General features: G+C 54.7%; 1 protein-coding gene across 7 annotated transcripts in view; it reads right to left on the bottom strand.

Moving 5' to 3' along the window:
• Positions 1 to 16,621, bottom strand: part of EFNA4 (ephrin A4) — a 172,903-nt gene that overhangs the window by 62,034 nt on the left and 94,248 nt on the right. For 3 of the 7 annotated variants that reach the window (XM_053277549.1, XM_053277554.1, XM_053277555.1), the window contains 4 exons: positions 15,358 to 15,820; positions 9,083 to 9,314; positions 7,316 to 7,562; positions 4,452 to 4,529 (listed from right to left, as the gene is read on the bottom strand). The gene's annotated coding sequence lies outside the window, so the exon portion shown is untranslated. Of the gene's footprint in view, positions 1 to 4,451; positions 4,530 to 7,315; positions 7,563 to 9,082; positions 9,315 to 15,332; positions 15,821 to 16,621 lie in introns of those variants that run through there. The other 4 variants (XM_053277550.1, XM_053277552.1, XM_053277553.1 and 1 more) reach the window with 4 other exon arrangements.

Raw genomic sequence — 16,621 nt, 5'->3', positions numbered from 1 at the left:
TTCCAGAAAGCCCCCAGGCAAGGCTTCCCTTCCCTTAATTTTTGTCCCCAGCAACTGGTATTCAGAGGTAGATGGCATCTGGAAATGGAGGTTCCATGTAGTCACCATGACTCAAAGCAACTGAAAGACCTTCCTGCTCCAGGAAGGTGTCTACTTTCCTTTTAAAGTCATCTGGGCTCATACTGGAGGCAACATTAAATCCATCTGCACGACGACGCTAAACCATTCAAATTTGGGTTCAGGTTCATTGATTTTAAATATATACATATTTTAAAAGAAGTTTGGTAACTGATTCAGACTCTTTGAGTCAGTTTCAAGAATGCCTGACTGTTCTGCAAGGAATGCAATGTTGCAAGATGGATACAAAGCTAGCTATTTCACTTGAGGGACACCCTCCCTAAAAGGGAGGGTATTTTTTCCAGTTGTTTATTTTTAAGAACAGCTTCTTACAAACAAAATATACGTAACAGGATTTTTTTAAAAAATGCAAACAAGGAAATGAAATCATCTCACAACTGAAAGTGGAGTGCCCAAACATTGAACCACTTATGGGTCACTTTTTGTGCGCGAGGGTTCAATTCCCGTTCAGGTTCAAGGCAACAAAGACGTTTTAGAGCTTGATTCAGTTCCAAATCACTGCAAAACACTCACCAAACGAGCTTTGGAGTTCATGTTCAGGTTTGGTTTGGCTCTCTGGCCTTCAACACAGATTTCAATCTATGTTATTGTTTTTATTATATTTTTTGAAAAGCATCTCCAGGGATCTTTGACTCAGACTCCAACCACAGAACCAGGGGTTGTTGTTTTTTTTGACCCTTTGCCACCTTGCTGTAATCTTTGCCAAGAATCAACCCCCAACCCAGGTATTTGCCCCCAAAGGCAAAATATCTCTCAAGCAAAAAGCATCTCGAGGTAGAGGACCTTCTTAAGACCACAGCACAAAAGGGTTAAAACAAAATCCCTCCCCAGAGTGGCTATTGTTTTTTTAAAAAATAAATGCAAAGATGCATTTAGCATCTCTTTGTTTGACCCCCTCTAATCTAGGTAGCAGAAGAAAGTGGTCAAGTGGTCTGCCTCACTTCAGGTCAAAAGTGGTGGAGAGAGAGCAATTGTCCACCACATAAAAAGCCTCCCTGAAAGTAAAAAGCTAGCACCTCAGGGAGAAAGGTGGGTCTCGCTCAGCCACTGGAACACAGAAAGCCGCCATATACTGAGTCTGACCATTGGTCCATTGAGCTCAGTATTGTCTACCCAGACTGGCAGCAGCTTCTCCAAGGTTGCAAGCAGGAATCTCTCACTGCTTAAAAGCGTGCATAAAATCTCCCTGTAGATAAAATATACAAACAGTGGCAGAGCGAGAACCTCCTTTCTCCATCTGGGAGAAACGAGATTCTCACTCAGTATTGGGGAAATGTCGCCTCTTGTCTCTTATGCAGAAGTGTGGTCCAGTCCGCCATTTCACTGGGCCGACTGCACAGATCCAGCTGAAGCCAGTGGCTATGGCCATCTGGTGGGACTCCCCATTCCAGAACTTAATCACACGTTCTGCAAAATGATCCTTCCTTTTGTCTGTCCTGAATCAGCCAGCCAGGCCGTTGAGTGACCCAAAACTCAAAACCATTAAAGGAGAAGGAGAAGACGTGCTCCCAGCCCGCTTTCTCCACAGCATGCATAATTTTATTAAAAGGACTGAAAGAGACGCTCCCCCCGCACACCCCGCCCCACAACCTCCATCTCTGCCCTTCACCTATTCAAGGCTGGCTTTTGCGGGACCCGGCCCGGCCACCACAAGGCTCCGAGAACCCGTCCCCGCCAAGCCGTGCGAGAGCGGCTGAGCCCCGTGTCGTCGGGGTCGCCCCGGCACTCCGCAGCGGGCGGTGGCCTCTTGTTCGCCTGCCAGTTCCCATCTCGCGCCGTGTCGGTGGGAGAAAGCCCCCGACACGCGGCATTAAACAGCCGACAATGCGGCTTGTTCCGGGCCCGCGGGCAAAGCGCCTCAGGGGGCAGGCAGAAAATGCGCCTCGACAAGCGTGCCCGCCGGGGGCCGGCACCGAGGCGGGGGTCGTCCGGCCCGAGAAAGGGGTCGGATGGCCGGCCAAGGGGCGGGAAGGAGGGGCCGAGAGGGTGGGACAAAGGCCGCCTGGACCTCTGCTCACGTCTGCGCATAGGAAGGCATGCTCTCCAGGCGCACAGCTTTGGGGAAGGGGCCGGGGGGCACTCCGGTTCTGTCAGAAGCGGCCTGGAGAGGCGAGGGAGCTACTCTTTCACTCGAGTTATGGCCGCCTTTCTTGCCTCCCATCCCAAGCGAAGACCCGCCAGGAACTTGAGAGGGGCTCCCTTGGACGGGGAAGCGCACAAACAGCGGCGTAACAAGGCCCTGCACAGCCAAGGACAGCCCTTCCGGTGGGCGGGGGGGGGGGGGTCCTAGGGCAGCAAGCCCCTTGCACAAGCCTGCCCACGCCTTCCTTTCTCACGCATAATCACAGGCACTCCAGAGGGGCCTTGCTCAGTATTCTGCCTCTGGGAAGCGCCCAGGCAGGAGAGGAAGGCAAGGGCCCTCCCTTGCGAATGGCCCTCAGCCTCTGGAATTCAGCGGTATACTGCCCCCACACATGGAGGCTCCAATGCACTATCCCAAGCATCAAGCGACGAGCTCCGACGCGTGCCACAACCCCTTGTTCAGACACACTCAGAAGTCATCCATCCAGCGTTGAAAAAGAACATCCCTGCTGGATCAGACGGGAGGAGGAGCGGAGCTCCGTGGAAGACGAGCATCGGCTTTGCATGCGGAAGGTGGCCGGTTCAACCCCTGGCAGCATCTCCAAGTAGGACTGGGAAAGTTTCCAATCTGAAACCCTCGGGAGCCGCTGCCAGTCAGCAGAGACTACACTGAGCTAGACCGACCAAGGGCCTGACTCAACAGGCAGCAGCTTCCTATGCTGCTGGTGTCTCTTTCAGTTCAGCATCCTGCTTCTCATGGGGGCCAACGGGACACTTCTGGGAGGCCCACACACAGGAAGCCTTCTCTGGCCTGCTCTCCCCTCCTCCGTGGCTTTGTCCAATCTCCTTTGAACACTACATCAGGCAGCAGCGATACGGGAGGGTGCCGAAAGGCAATGGTCAACCCCTCCTGTATTCTGCCAAGAAAACCACATGGCTCTGTGGTCGCCAGGAGTCGACCCCGACTCAACGGCACAACCAACCTATTCGCCTCGTGGCAGCCACCCCTTCGTCTCCGGGTGGCGAGCGTGAGCTCTCTCCTCTCCACGCACACCCTTTTGTTCCTCAGCACGCCTGAACATCCGATGACACCAGCTTTCACTCTTCTTGCACGAGCTCCCCCCAAGGAGGCGAAGAGCCAACCAGAGCCGCTGCTACACTGAGATCCGGCTGACTCAGCACCCGGCGCTGGCAGACGCATCATGATGTACCAAAAAAACCCAGCCTGCTCTTTCTAGGTCAAGCCAACGCGTGGGGAGGCGGGCTGGTCGCCACGTGGCGGGAGGGGTCAGCGTTGAAGGGGCAGAGGGCTGGGCCCCGGACACCATCCCCGGGGAGGGGGGGCATGCGCACACAGCATGCGCGGCGAGGCGTTAACTCTTTGCAGACCAGGACACTGCAGCACTCATTTCAGCTCACCGTGGGCCTCACCCTGCCAATCAGTTCATTTCCTACTGCTGATCTACATCCCAGGAAGAGCTTCACCTGCCCGTGTCTGTGTTGAACTTGTCTCTTCCTGTTACACAATAAAGTAGTCTTTGCCTATAATGGCTATAATGGCTTCCTCTGAGCTCTCATGACAGATCAGGTAGCTGTTAAACGGTGCAGGCGGGCAGGGGGGAGGAAAAGTGTGGCAACCCAGGCAGAGACTGTGTCTGCGATATTCACAGACCACACAAATGTCCGTAATACTTTCCCCAGCAGCAAGGCTTAGGAACATCGGAAGCTGCCGTATACCGAGTCAAATTACTGGCTCACCTAGCTCAGTATTGTCTACACTGACTGGCAGCAGCTTCTCCGAGGCTGCAGGCAGGAGTGTTCCCCAGCCCTACCTGGAGATGCAAGGATTGAACCTGGGACCTTTTGCCTGCAAAGCAGAGGCTCTGCCACAGGGCCACAGCCAAGTTATAGGTTAAATGTTGGCTGTTCTGCTTCAGGTTGATACTTAAGCTCATAAATGGATGCTCGTCTGGGGCAATCCAGGATCCAATCTGGGCGACCACGCAGGAAACTGTTGCAGTCATCAGAGAAGGGGGACTCTCCCTGCCACTTGATTTTGGGCCGAGAAGGATAAACATAGGCATGTGCAGGAGAGAGTAAGCTCGTAAGATATGTTTGGTGGACGAATACCTTTTCTAGGTCTGTTTACAAGGCTGGTTCAAAGGACAGGAATAGGCAGCCCCAGATGTGAACATGGAGATGTCTATAACTTCTATAGCTGCTGTGCCTACCTGATCGCCGGGTCTGTGAAGAGCTGTGCCAGCAGGATGGCAGCAAAGGAGGAGTGTTGTGCCCACCGAAGCAGATACCTGGGGGAGGGGGGATCAGAAAGCGAATCAGTTGCCATCTGTATAGTGCTTTGGAATGTCCCCTGCATGCTACTTTTTTGGTCGCACAATAACCCTGCAAGGTAGGCCCGTCCCAAATGTAACAGAAAGAAAGCGGGATTTAAGTACCTAAGAGGAGTGTGAGGTTTGATGTCGGGAGAGATGTTGCTTTCCTGTGCTCCCTCCGCCTATCTAGCATGCCCCACCTCTGTCAGCTTGGCCAGTTGGACGGGCACTCTTAACCACAGGGCACAGTGACGTGGTTGCTTTAAGGGGTGGGTTCCAGATGCTGTTATGTGCGCTCACACTATGGGGCGTTCTGCATGCAAACCAGAGGCTCCCCCTCTGCAGGAGCAGTCTACCTGAGAACTTGGAATGACCCTAATGTACACTCCCGATCACTCTTTTAGCTCTCCCTGGGGCCGAAATGAATCCAGAGGTCGGGGTTGCGAAACCAGAAGCCTGCTTCAGGGCCCGGAGCGAGTCTGAAGACTCTCCCTCTCTCCTCCGGCACAGATGCAGCTCCAGCCCAACGCAACGGCCGCCCTCCCCACACGCCACTGATTTGAGCATGATGTAGCGATTAGACCCAGCGCGCCGCTCTAATGAGGGAGCAAATGTGGGGCAAGTTAGCACAGCGCAGCCAGGCCGGGGAAGACACACAGCTCGGCCTAATGCTGCACAAATGTCAGAGCCTCCCAGCGGCCAGAGAAAATGAGGGAGATTAACGGAGCTGTCAGGAGCCGGGCAGGATGGAGGGGAAGGCGAGGGAGGGAGGAGAGGAGCATGGATGCATGCCCTGGCAGAGAGATGCAGGAGGGTAAACATGGAGAGTCAATAATATCCTGGCCTCGAATGCCTCCTTGCAGCATTGAGCAGATGCCACCGTGACACAGATTGAAAGGCAAGGTACTCCTTCCGACAGCCTTCAAGGAGGACAAGTCAAAATCATGGTGGTGGTGGAGGAGGAGGAGCTCTACCTGCGGTTATGGGCCCTAATGGCAAAACTGAGCCGCCATGTTCCAGCACTGTCTACCCCCCAAATACCAGGCGTTGGGGACAGGCAACAGGAAAAGGAGAGCCAGCGTGGTGCAGTGGTTAGAGCACTGGACTACAACCAGAGAGCCCTGAGTTCAGCCCATGAGACTAACTGGCTGACTCTGGGCCAGTCGCTTTTCTGAAAGTCTAGCCGGCCTCACAGGGTTGTGGTGGGGATCAACATAACTATGTACACCACGCTGGACTCCCTGGAGGAAGAGCAGGATAGAAATGTAGTAAATAAATACATATTATTTATGTATTTATATAATAATAATAATAATAATAATAATAATAATAATAATAATACGCCTAGAGATGTACATATCAGGCAGCCTAGCCCAATTTCGTGCATGTTTACTTGAAATTAAGGGTGTCTTTCATAGACCTGCAGCAGAAAGCAATGCCTTTACGTGTAGCAACGAACCCTCAGTGGCTCAGACAGGTGGGTTTGCGGGTTTATTTGTGTAAAGCGAGGGGATTACAGACTAATTCATGGAGGGAGGTCGGGCTTTGTTTTGTTTCCTTTTAGCTCTGACAGCTCCACAGAACTTCCATGTGCTGAGGAAGTCTAGCTCCGAGCCCCCACCCCCACCCCCGAGGCTGCTGCCAGGACTGGAAAGGGCTGTGGCTTTCACGCACGGCTTCTTTCACACCGCTCACATTAATCATTTATGGTCGCTACATGGTGTGGCAACGGTTGGTAACTTACAGGGCTTTAAAAGGGGGATTAGGCAAAGCCGTGGAGGAGAAAAGGTCTATCAGTCATGAGGGGTTATGAAGGCTAAATGGAGCCTCCATGTTCAGGGGCAGTCTAGCCCCCGCCTAGACAAATTCACAGAGGATAGGGCTATCAGTGGCTGCTAGCCTGGACAGCTGTATGTTTCCATCAGGATCGGGGCAGGGGGCATGCCCCTGAACACCAGGTGCTAGGGAACTGCCCTCTTTGCCCCACTTGCAGGCTTCCCAGATGCACCTGGCTGGCCACTGCGGGAAACAGGATGCTGGACTAGCTGGGCCTTTGGCCTGAACCAGCAGGGCTGTTCTTATAGCATCCTGTTTCCCAGGGAGGCCAATCACAGGAACATAGGGAGCTGCCTTCTACTGAGTCAGACCCTTGGTCCATCTAGCTCAGGATTGTCTTCACGGACTGGCAGCGGCTTCTCCAAGGTTGCAGGCAGGAATCTCTCTCAGCCCTATCTTGGAGATGCTGCCAGGGAGGAAACTTGGCACTTTCTGCTCTTCCCAGATTGGCTCCATCCCCTGAGGAGAATCTCTTGCAGTGCTCACACCACAAGGTGGTGGCCTAGAGAGGCCTTTGGCCTGACCTAGGAGAGCTGCTCTTCCTACGAGCCCCTTTCTGCTACCCACCACAGCCCAGATGAACCTCCAAGGGAAGGAGCAGTGTACCACCAAATGTCAGCGGCTGGGGGCAGAGAAGAGAGGAGAGACTCTCCCTTCAAGCCCTGCTTGCTGTCTTCCCGGAAGCTACTGGGGAGCTTCTGGTGGAAACACAACGCTGAGCAACAGATCCTTGGTGTGGCCCAGCCCAGGCAGACCCTTTGTCTGCACGGCGTGCATCCGGCCGCCAGTGCCCACCCTGCCTCCCCTTCCCGTCTCATTTACGGATTCTGGGCCATTCTTCTCCCCGGGGTGGCATTAGGAGGCGGCCCCGAGGCAAAGAGAAAAGGCGAGACGAGGGGGCGGGGGGAGATCATGGCGTAATTTACCTTTAATAGATTCAATTTGGTCGGCCGCAGGCTTCAGGGTGGGCAGCCATCTTCCCGATTCGGGAGCCGAGCAATTCGATTTGCGAGGAGCTGCCGTCAATTAGCTTTTATTGAGGCCATTTCTCATCTGCAGCCGATGAGGGAAGAGGGAGGAGAAGAGATGCGCTACCTTTTCTTCCCCCCAGAAAGGCTCCTGCCCTTTCAACCGTGGTGTGCCAGACAGGAAATTCAACTGGTGAAGCTCCACCTGCAGATGTGCAACACCATTTACTTCACTACGTCTACATGATACACCTGTTGGATTTCAACCTTTTCCTGGTCCCCCACCCCCACTCCCAATCCCTGCCCTTGCAAACTTCCTTTGTCCTTCAGACAGACCTAAAAAGCCAACAAAATGGGTGATCTGCCAGTTCGCTGATGGGCCATAATTCATGGCTGTAGCTTAAAGACCATGCCTGTGTATAGTCACCCATTGAAATGCAAATCAGGGCAGACCCTCCTTAGCAAAGGGGACAATCCACGCCTGCTCTGCAAGATCAGCTCTTCCCACCACCAGGGCTGAGCACCAAACCCTATTTCAGTAGCCAGGCTCCAGGCTGAAGTGTAGGATTGACAGCGGGTCAGATCTTTTTCGGACTACTCCGGTTTGCTGTTTTTATTTAAGGCTGAGCATGTTTCTGAGAATGGACAATGTGCCATATTCCCTTGAATACTGAATAACTGCAACCAACTGCGATACTTCTGGGGGGATGATGATGACCCAGGTTTCCGCCAGTGTGGGACTGAGTCTTATCATTTTAGAAATTATTGTATTTTAGCCTTTAGCACATATCTTACCCGAATTTAATCAAAGCAACTGAAACACACACACATCTCTTTCCCCTCAGCCTTTCCTGTTGTTTCCTCCCTGGGTCAAATTCTAGACTGTAAGGTCAAGGGAGAGACCTCTTATACTGAAACAAATGCCCACTCCTTGCTAGCCACTTATCCCCGGCCCCTATTTCATTATAGGCAGTGACAGATTGTAGTCCCTTTGGGGCAGAGATCCAGAACCCGCTCTTGAGCTTCCCTTCCAAAGCTTTGGGCTGCTCCCCTGTACTGTTGTCAAAGGGATGTTGCGACTTTGTGCTGTGCCCGTCACATTCATGGTGCAACAGAAACATAATAAACGGGAGAAACGTTTTCTGGGCAGAGCAAACCAACGAAAGGCCTCGGGGCTGCAATCCCATGCACACACCTACGTGGGAGTAAGCCCCACCGCAGAGCTTGCTCCCGAGCAAAGATGCAGAGGACCAACAGGGCTGGACACTGGCCGTATCCTGGGAAAGATGGCCCTTTGCTTGGGCACAGGGTGGCAGACTTCACCAGGCCAGCATCTGGGCAGGTGACACTCCACCTTGGGGGAGAGGAGAGGCTGCCGGGGCAAGGCGCTGCCGGGCGGACTCTGCCTGCCTGCACAGCTTGCGAGCAAAGCCATAAACGCCCCCCTCGGACGTGACAGGCTCGCTGCAGAGGACGGCTGCAGAGCCAGCCCAGCGCTCTGGGGGTGGAAGGAAGACCGAGAGAGCACCATGAACACACCGTGTGTGTCCTGCACAGCTGATGGGAACACACAACTGGGCGCATGTGTGCCAGAATCTGTAGCGGCTAGAGGGGCTGACGAGATCCAGGTTCAAATCCCCGCCCAGCCGTGACACCCACTGGGTGACCTTGAGCCAGTCTCTCTCTCTCTCTCTCTCTCTCTCTCTCTCTCTCAGCCTAACCTACCTTACAGGGCTGGTTGGGAAGGGGTGGGGCCTCTGCTTTGCGTGCGGAAGGCCCCCGGTCCAATCCCTGGCAGCTTCTCCGTTCGAGCTGGGAAAGACCCCTGACTAAAAGGGTGTAGAGCTGCTGCCCGTCAGAGTAGACAATCCCAAGCGAGATGGGCCAGTGGTGTGACTCGGCATATGGCCACCTCCGACGTCTGTATAAGGGGGCCCTGGGTTCTGCCCCAAGCTGTCTGGGAAGAGAGCAGGATCAATGTGTAACAAAATGCATACATGCCCCATAGCAAACTCACAACAGTTGTGTGCCTGTGCCTGTGCCTGTGCCCCCACGCAAGGGGGATCCCGCTTGGGCCCAAGGCCTCAGACTCTGCCCCAAGGGCCCACCATTTGCATCTTGCAGGTTAAGGGGAGAGCACAAGGAGATCTTTTGTGGAGTCAGCCCTGCACAATTCCTGGGGACTGCCCCATGCGCCTGGCGCTGCCATACTTCAAAGAGGCTCTCCTCCAGATCACCACCCCAATCCTTCCCCGCATCCTCGTCATTCCCCAGGATCCAGGGCAATCCCAGTAGGCCCCGCTACATGAGCACGAGGAACCTTCTAAAGTGGCGATTCTCTTCTTGTTCTTTGTAGCAGGGGGAGAGCAACTGGCCCTAACCATCCCCACCCCTCCGGAGGCTGTTGCTTCACATTTCTTTTTCTTTTTAGACTGTGAGCCATCTGATTTATTTCCTTATCTATGTAAACAACTTTGGGAACTTTTGTTGAAAAGCAGGATATCAATATTGGTCGTATCTGTACAGTTGCTAGGCCTCGAGGGGTCAGCCTGTAGTGGGTCGCCTCAAGGTTCCCCGAGGAATGTAGGAGAACAAAGGGCGAGACTCTCTCACTTCTGCTGGGCTTGGGGAGCTGAGCTGCTAGCTCTCTACCGGCAGGGCTTTCTGCCTTCAATGCCTGACAGCATTTCAGCTGGAGGCCCCCCCCCCACTGGTTAGGTTTGTGCCAAGGTTGCCCCCAGCCCTACCCGGAGACTTCAGTGTGGACTCCCTGCAGGCCAACCAGCCGGCTACCATCTCCTCGCCTGCAGAGAAGCTGCAGGTAACAGCGAAGGATGAGTTTTGCGCCGTCATGGCGGCCTGTGGCGCTCTTTCCCACGGGAGCGCTGCAAGGCGGGACGCCATTCTTCAGCGGGCTTGCCCGGTGAAACCTAGACCAGCCTTGCAGGAGCCTGCCCTGGGAGCCTCTCCGAGGCCGAGACGGCGCCTGCAATGCCCGCCAGGCGGGGGGACTTCTGAGCAGTGCTCAGTATGTGGGGCCATAAGGCACCCGTGGCTGACAAGGCCGAGGGGAGGTCTAAATAAAACCGCCACTCGAAAATAACCAATAAGAGACTATAAAGAAAGGAAGAAAAAGAAAGTACAGAGGGAAAGTGGATTAAAATCTCTCCTTCTCCCACAGACAAGCAGAGGCACCATCTTCTCTCCCCACTTTTGCTATGGAAACTGTTTTGAGAACCATTTTTGTTGCTCAAAAGCAATATACAAACATATGTTAATGAGAGGAACACTTTAGAATAATAAAACAATTCATGGAACGTGTGTGTGTTTGTTTTGAAGGGTGGGAGATATAGCAGCCATGGATAAAATCCAGGTCACAGGAACATAGGGAGCTGCCTTTTACTGAGTCAGTACCGTCTACACTGACTGGCAGCAGCTCTCCAGAATTTCTGGCCGGCGTCCTTCTCAGCCCGACCTGGAGACGCTGCCAGGGACTGAACCTGTGGGGCCTTCGGCATGCAAAGCAGATGCTTTAGTGAACTAGGCCCCACCCCAACAAACGGTCTCAGGTTCATAGGAAACTACCTCAGGGCCTTGGTCAGCCTAGCACTGTTCTGTCTGCACTGGCTGGCAGCATCCCTCCAGGATTTCAGGCATGGGTCTTTCCCAGCCCTAGCTGGGGATCAAACCTGGGCAGTGGCCCCTCCGTCCCCTTTGTGGATTACCCAAAGTATTGGGGATGTAGGTCATATACCTCCTCCCAGGGTGGGCACTCAAAATCGGTGCCATCATGCCCCCCACCCCCGCATGCCCCAGGAAAGTGCCCTGCAGTGTTTGAAAAAGCTATTGGTGGGAGCCTGCAGTTAAAAGTGGTGAGAAGAGGCAGAGCTGAGGGGCAGCGCCTCCCTTTTAGGCCCTGGCAGCATCTCTCAGTAGGCCTGGGAAAGACCCTTCTCTGCCCAAAAGCCTGGAGAGCCGCTGCCAGTCCGTGCAGACAATTCCGAGCGAGAGGGACCAAAGGTCGGATTCAGCAGGAAGCCGCTCTGGATATCCAGGGGGCTACTCTGATGCGTAGCGACTCCGGAATGAGTTTCAATGGAGGGACCTTGCACCCAGGCGGAGGGGCCTGGCCATGATACAGAGTGCTGTATTAGTGGAGGGTAGGAAAGGGGGCATGAAGCCAACCAGAGGGGGGCATGAAGCCAATCCAGCAGAGAAACGTCTCTCATGGCCCCTCTGAGCCGGCTTCCCCTCCCACAATAGAACCACCTGTAACATCCTTGGTGCCCATCATGCGTTTGTCTTTAAGCACCAGTTAACTTTATTTTAGGCACCAGTTAAAAGATTGATCCATCTTATTTATTTATTATGTCTCTGTGTAAAGCGCCCTGAGCCATTTTTTGGAAGGGTGGTAGATCTCGAATAAATAGTAATGAATATTTACCTGATACCCAATAACAGGGCTGCACAACTTGGCACCCTCTCCCCAATTTTGGACTACAACTCCTATCATCCCTATTGGCCACTGTAACAGAGGATGGTGGGAGTTGTAGTCCCAAAACAGCTGGAGGGCTGAAAGGGCCCTGCCCTACAGAAACAGTAGGGCAGAATCTGGCCCCAGAATACCTGTTGCATCTCTCCGAGGAAGGAACTTGGAGGGGTGTGCTAAGTGACCTCCAGGGGACCCCCTCCCAGCTCTGACCTCCTAGGAGTCTGTGAAACAGGGGCTGCCTAACGTGCGGCCACAGCAGCCAAGCGTCTCCAAGCTGCTTGGAGCGGGATCAGAGGAAACTGAGCTGCGCTTGCACATAAAGGGCCGTGAAATCAACATGCCGTGGCAGGTCCTGGCTGCTACAGCTGCAGGCCCCCCCCCCCCGCCCCCCGCCCCATGGAGCACGGATTAGACGCTTAGGCCGCCACGCTCCGCTGCAGGCGCAACTGATCGGGGGAAAGAGTCACGCTGAAGCAAGAATCGGCAACTCCGTCCAGAGGCAAAAAATTGAAAGCCTTTTGGGTGGGGGTGGTTTTTTTTTGGGGGGGGGTGCCTCCGGGAAATTGATGCAACTGAGGGAGGGGGGAAATCAGGCCAGCACATTTGGGCAAGCGAAGTGGGAGAACGGCTCCACTCCTTCCCCAGAGAAACCTTGCAAAGACAACTTTCACACGGGATGCGATGGGGCCGCAGCTCAGCGGGGAAGCCTCCGCTTTGGATGCAGAAGGTCTCGGGTTCCCTTCCTGGCAGCATCTGCAAGTAGACCGGGGAAAGGCTCCTGCCTGGACCCTTGCAGGGCCGCTGCCAGTCCGTGCAGACAAGACCGAGGAAGACAGCAACTCCATCTACGGCCGCAGGAAGGCCTGCTGCACAAGTCCCACTGAACCGAACAGTGGGGGGGGGGGGACTGCACTCTCCTACGGCAGCACCTAGCGCCCCCTAGAGGGAGAGAAGGCACCTGCTTCTATGCAATCCTGCAGACCTTTCCTAACAGGGAGGGTTCTCTCATCCGAAGGGAGGTAATTCACACACACACACTCACACACACACACACACACACAACCATCGGATGTGGGTGCTTCTCCCCCAACAGTTGCCCAGAAAGGTGCCACGCTGCAGCCGAAACTGATCTGCGGGCAACCGGACGGGCTCGCACGAGTGCCGCCCGCCACGTTTTACGGCCGGCACTAATTCTCCAGCCTTGATTTGCAGCGGGGGTTCTAATTGCCTCGTTTAGGCGCGGGGATGGCGCAGGAGCCGTTAACGTCAGGCAGAGTTATACCGCGCCAGGCTGAAGGGGCCGGAGGGCGGGGGATAAATCCGATCGGCGCGGCGGCGGGGGGATGTCACGGGCGACTGCGGCAGGTGGTTCGCCGCGGCGTGGTGGGCTCGATGCGTAAGTGCCAAGCAGTTGTTTCCTCCCCTCTGGATAGCTATCATCAGACAGGAAGCAGTTGGGAGATCGATCCTGGTTAAATATTAGGGAAAGCTTCCGGACGGGGAGAACAGACCAAACAGCGGAATAAATGTGCTATTGGGAAACTTGTAGAATCAACTCTGCTGGAGGTCGGCAGAATCAATACGTGTTCCAGACTGTACGCCAGGCTGGCTGAGATTGCTCAAGAGCACGGCGGGGCTATAAAGACAGCAAAATGTGAGCCCAAATTCTGCATCAAGAACAGCGGGAGGCTGTAGCTGGTGACTATGCAAATTTAGCATCCTTTTGCATCATCGAGGCGGATTTGGCTGGTCAGAGAGAGGCTCCAAGAAGTACCAAGGGTACTTAAACACCATCCTTTGAGGAGCTACGCAGGGCCTCGCTTCCCAGAGAACTGAATCTCTTATTCAGACACCCTCTGGCTTCTAAGATTCCAGCCAAGGCTACCCATATGCTTTGCAGGACATTCTGGCAAGCATAAGGACTAGTCACTTGGTTTCTTTCAAACACACACACACACACACGATTCAAAATTCCGTACCCAGTACACAGTTTTGTACCACCACCTTAAGTGGCACAGCAGGGAAATGCCTGACTAACAAGCAGAAGGTTGCCAGTTCGAATCCCCACTGGTACTATGTCGGGCAGCAGCGATGTAGGAAGATGCTGAAAGGCATAATCTCATACGGCATGGGAGGAGGCAATGGTCAACCTCTCCTGTATTCTACCAAAGATAACCACAGGGCTCTGTGGTCACCAGGAGTTGACACCGACTTCACAGCACCCTTTACCTTACACAGTTTTGTGCTTTCATGTGACAGACAACGTTCTGTGCAGGAGAACTTCCCAGCAGATTGGACCTCGGGGATGCGACTTGCCTGCTTTCCCCTCTGCTGCCCTCCAAGTCTCAGGTAGTGGACCGCACCAGTGCCCGGAGTTCTTGCTCCTGGCCCTGCGGAGCAACTGGGGAGGAGGTTGCACCCCGGGGCCCACAGGGAGGCCCAGGCCGGGGGGGCAGAGGAAATCAGTCGCCGTCACGGCACTCGTGTCCCTGCCAGGCCTGGCTTGCCACGGCGTCTCTGCTAATTGCTGGCAGGCGATCCGTAATTAAAACTTCCATTCTGACATTTCCTGACATCTCAATATCAAACGCTGCAATTAATCCTACCCGCCTGGAAGGTCACGGTACCGAGCGGAGGTGGTGGTGGCGGCGGCGGCGCCGGGAGGAGAGAAAAAGAGGCAAGAGAGAAGCAGCAACGGAGCAACCAGCAGACACCAGGCCACTCTATGTCCCCCAAGCCCTGTGGGGCATCTCCACTCACACACCCGCCCCCTCCACCCCAGGCCCAGACTCAAGGGGCTGAATTATTTTTAAGATCTCTCGAGGGGGTCACCACCTACTGGCGTCCTCCTGGGCGCCCCCTCGCCCTCCGCACCCAACCTAGCAGGGCTGGCAACTCTCACCCAGTGCTCGGACACTAAAGGGTCTGGACCCCTAACCTTTTACCACACACAAACCCGCCGCCTTAGCTACCGTTCTTCAAAGGCACTGGGAGGGCACCACAGTTAGCGAAGACTAGGAGAAGGGAGTTGTGCATTTCGTGAAGTCCCCCGACCGCTCACTCGGATTGGAACGCCACTTCCTGCCTCCCACAATGCACCTGGGCCCAGAGGGCAATGCTGCGTCTTCTCGGTGATGCTATTTGGTACCCAATGGGCAGCACTGGCCAAGAGGAAGAAGAGGAGGAGGAAGCGGAAAAGAAGGTTGCCACCGGCACCAGAGAGGGAGGAGTCCCTACCACTTGGCCCTCTCAGGGGTGTGTATGGAAGGGGCTCCCAAGTAAGGCAGGGAGCCCACTGCAAGCCCCTTTCCCTGGGGAGTCCCCCCAAAACCTGGACCCGGCCCTGTTCAATCACAACTGCCGTTTCCATTTCTGCTCCCTACAGCTTCAGCGGCTGGCCGCGGCTGGCAAAAGGGGTCTCTCGGCCATGCTGCCTCCCCATTCCCCCGCCAACGCACACCCCCCCAGAGAGAAAGCAGGGGGTGGGCTTGCTGAAATGGTTTATCACCTGGCTCAGTCACTGACAATTCAAAATACAAAAAAGAAGACGTCACAAAGGCAGTCAGGAAACCAGCAAAATCGGCCACGCCAAGTGGTATCTTCACGGAAGACAAAGCACCGAGAATGCGAGGGAGGACGGGTTCTCCACTGTCCAGTTCATTGGTGGGGGAGGCAAGGCCCAAGGGGGGACAAAAAACAGGGGCGAAAGAAGCGACACCCCTCGCAATCGCTGAGCCTTGCAAGCCAAGGGCCAAGAAAGGGGGCGCGTCTTCTCCCCGTCTTTGGCATAAAACAGTCCAGAGACACACCTCCAGTCCGCCGCCGTCCCGTAGGGGCGATTTCTACCCCGGTCCCCCGCCCAACTCAAAGCTGAGCTTTTGGAAGACAAGTCCACATGCGGACACCCTCACAGGCAGGTGGCGGGAAAGCTCGGCTCCAACATCCAATGCGGACTGGACAGGGAGATGCACCTGTAGAGAGAGGCAGAGCGAGAATTTGTTACGCCCTGCTGGCTCAGACCAAAGGACTATCTCGTCCAGCCTCTTGCTTCCTGCGGCGGCCAATCGGATGCTTCCAGGAAGCCCACAAGCAGGGCACTGTAGGGGACGGCCCTCCTCAGCTGCTGCCTGAATCCAGAACTGAAAGGTATACTGCCTTGGAACGTGGAGGTTCTATTTAGCTCTCCTGGCTAACAGCCCTCAACGGAATCAAACTCAGCTAATCTCCTTTTCAAGCCATCTCGGCCCACAGTCGGCTGCGACCAATTTCAAAAAGTTAATTGTACACTGTGCAAAGAAATGTCTTCAATACCCAGTACCAACAGGTATCCTGAGATTCAGAGGTTCTCTCTCCATGGAGGTTCCATCGAGTGACCCTGGCAAGCAACAGCGGACAGTCCTCTCTTCCTCTTCACTCCTGCAGCCTTGTCCTGCCCCAAATCACACCCACCCCATGGCTACCTGCCCCGCAATTGCTACTGGCTGCAAATTATCGCTTCAAGGGAAACAGCAGCCGGTAGTGGGGAGATGAGTTCGGGGAGGAGAGCCGGCCTGGTGGCAGCAAGCGTGAATTATCCCCTGTGCTAAGCAGGGCCTGCCTTGGCTTCCATCTGGATGGGTGACTAGATATGAGCAGCACTGCAAGATGTGGGCAGAGGCCCACAGCTCAGTAGAAGGGCAACAGCATTGCAGGCAGAAGGTCCCAGGCTCAGTCGTTGCCCTCCAAGTAGGGCTAGGAAAGACTCTTGCCTGAAACCTTGAAGAGACGCTGCC

The sequence above is a fragment of the Hemicordylus capensis genome, chromosome 14 (genome assembly GCF_027244095.1).
Source record: "Hemicordylus capensis ecotype Gifberg chromosome 14, rHemCap1.1.pri, whole genome shotgun sequence".
Lineage (NCBI taxonomy): Eukaryota > Metazoa > Chordata > Lepidosauria > Squamata > Cordylidae > Hemicordylus > Hemicordylus capensis.
Note: the sequence above shows the minus strand (reverse complement) of the source record. Positions and strands in the feature narration are given on the sequence as shown.